Source organism: Bos mutus, chromosome 15 (genome assembly GCF_027580195.1).
Source record: "Bos mutus isolate GX-2022 chromosome 15, NWIPB_WYAK_1.1, whole genome shotgun sequence".
NCBI classification, from domain to species: Eukaryota; Metazoa; Chordata; class Mammalia; order Artiodactyla; family Bovidae; genus Bos; species Bos mutus.
In genome coordinates, this window is record NC_091631.1 from 40656840 (window position 1) to 40659707 (window position 2868).

General features: G+C 39.7%; 1 non-coding gene across 1 annotated transcript; it reads right to left on the bottom strand.

Annotated features, from left to right (window-relative positions):
* Window positions 1-1228: 1228 nt before the first annotated feature.
* Window positions 1229-1358, bottom strand: LOC138991070 (small nucleolar RNA SNORA3/SNORA45 family). Its single transcript, XR_011467115.1, has one exon. It is a non-coding gene; the product is annotated as a small nucleolar RNA SNORA3/SNORA45 family (small nucleolar RNA).
* Between the last annotated feature and the right edge of the window lie 1510 nt (window positions 1359-2868).

The following is a 2868-nucleotide window of genomic DNA, read 5'->3' on the forward strand; positions in this document are numbered from 1 at the left end:
AATCCCAAAGGAAATCAGCCCTGAATATTCACTGGAAGGGCTGAAGCTCCAAAACTTTGTCCATATGATGTGAAGAGCCAACTCATTGGAAAAGACTCTGATGCTGGGGAAGACTGAAGGCAAAAGGAGAAAGGGGTAGCAGAGGATGAGATGGTTGGATAGCATCACCGACTCAATGGGCATAAATCCAAGCAAACTCTGGGAGATATTGGAGGACAGAGAAGCCTGGTGTGCTGCAGTCCCTGGAGTTGCAAAGAATCGGACATGACTTAGCAACAACAACAAACCTCATGGTGATTCCTATGGATATTCAATGAATATTTTCTAAGATGAGCTGCAATAGTGCTATTAGTTCTCGGTTCTATCTCTTTGGTCTTAGGATAATGGTTTCCTTCATCTGACACCTGCTCCAGCACCCCTGGAAGTCAGACTTCCTTTGACAGTAAGCTTTCTTCCTCAGCTGCTTTCCTTGCAGGAAGGGCCTGATCCTTATCCTACAAGCTTTTTGAATGTCTCATAATTGTTTCAAACTCAACATGTCTAAGATGCAATTATGGATGATTTTTTAAAACCTATATATTCTCTACTTGTAGTCTTCCCCATTTTAGCATATGATGCCACCATACAGTTATAAAAGCCAAAAACTTGAGCATCAACCTGTTATTTTCATTTCCAAAATACATCTAGAATATTTTCACTTCTCTCCATGTATCTCCACCAGTACCATCCTAGTCTAAGAAAGCTTTCTTTCATTTTGACAGCTGCAATAGCCTTCTAGCTGAACTTCATGAACTTCAAGATTTTAAGCTTGTTTACTTATATACCCAATCCATTCTATACACATAGTAGGAGTAAGCTTTTAAAAATATAAATCAGATCACAACATCCTTTGGTTTAAAATCCTTCAATGGCTTCTAATTTACTTTGGCTAACAGTTTTTGTTTGTTTGTTTGTTTTTTAAGAAAGCACTTGTTAACATTTAATGAATTTCCCAGCATGTGGCTTCAAGCCACCAGGCCATAAGCCCCACCTACACCCTCAATCTTCTCCTCAGCTCTTCTGCTGAAGAATTTGGCCTTCACAATGACAGCCTGCTTTGGGAGCTTTCCCTTCCCCCCAAAACTTTGTAGTAACCCTAGAAGAACAGAGAAGAGGATTTATAACGCACCATGGCCAAGAATATGAAAAAAGATGCCGGCCAATCCACTCCATCTTGGAGCCAGTGAGGGCATGTATCTAATCTGAGCACTCCTGGGGGCAATGATCGCCCTCACCAGTGAACCAAGAACAGCACATTTTCTCTAAGGACTCTAGCACACTAGGACAAGAGCTGTCAGGATGTGACTCTAGTCTCTAGTTGGATAACTCGTTTCTTGGGTGCCCTCCAATGCCCTGTAAGCACTGCCTGCTTACCTCTCCAGTATCACCGTGCTCTTTGCTTAGTATACTCTAATCTCATTGGCTTTCTGTCAGTTCCCAGGCTACACCTAGCTCTTTTCCTGCCTCAGGGACTCTGCTGTTGTACTTTCTTTGCTTGAAATGCTTTTGATAGGGCCATTTCTCTCTTATTCTTCGTCCCTTGACAAAATTTTAAGTCTTTAAAGTGAGGTTTTCTGTAAACCCCCCATCAATGGTAGTTATCTCTGATATTCTTCATTTTGGCAGACTTTCTTTACAGAAGCCTCCAATTATTTGCTGTAATTATCTTGTTATTTGTGAAATTTCTTGTTACATGTCTCTTGTGCAGGAAAGTAAGCTTCATGAAGGTGGTGACATTGTCTCTTCTTGATATCCTTGGCATACAGTAGGCCCTGAATAAATATTCTTTAAATGAACAAATGGTTGAATGATCTCCCACTTAAATGAGAAGGCTATGAGATCCAGGATTTACCTTGGTTCTCATGCCATTCAGGTGACCACTTATCCAGCTCAGGCCAGAGAGAAACTATAGAAGATGTTTGAGAACTATAGAAGGAATTAATCTTTTTGCAGTGAAACTATTTGGGGACTTGGAGTCAAGATAACTGCATTCCAGTTTGAGAGAGTGACCTAAACCTGAACAGGGATCATGTTGCCTATCTGGATACAGCCCCAGTGTCTTGTATCCATAATGTCTGATACAGAACAGATGATAAAAATATGATCACTTAATTAATAAAGTCATAATATTACCTTATATGATTTTTACAAGGATTGCATTAGATGTCTTTGTGTGTTTTTCATATATTATAAATGTTCTTTAAATGTTTCTCTCATAGAACACATAGTTGAAAAAAACACAGCTGCTTTCTTAGTCAGAGCAACTCTGAAGAACAAAGTTGGAGGACTTACACGTCATGATTCAAAATGTACTAAAAAGCTAATCAAGGCAGTGCAGTAGCAGCATAAGACATGAAGATCAATGAGTCCCAAAATCAAAGAGTCCCAAAATAAACTTTTATTATCAGTTGACTTTAAATTAATTAATTATTAATTTATTATTCATAATAAATCAGCTATCTATTGTTATTGGTTGTGCTGGGTCTTCTTTGCTGCCCACAGGCTTTCTCTAATCATGGCTAGTGGGAGCTACTCTTCATTGCAGTGCTCGGTCTTCTCATTGCCGTGGTTTCTCTTGTTGCAGAGCACAGGCTCTAGGCACCCATGCTTCAGGAGTTGCAGCTCTCTGGTTCTAGAGCCCAGGCTCAATATTTGTGGCACATGGGCTTACTTGCTCTATGGCATGCAGAATTCTCTCAGACCAGGGATTGAACTTGTGTCTAAGATTCAGTTGATTTTTTTTTTTAAGTTTTGTTGAGATAAGTGTCATGACTGACAATTTTCCATCTTAATCATTTTTAAGTGTACCTTCCCTGGTGGCTCAGATGG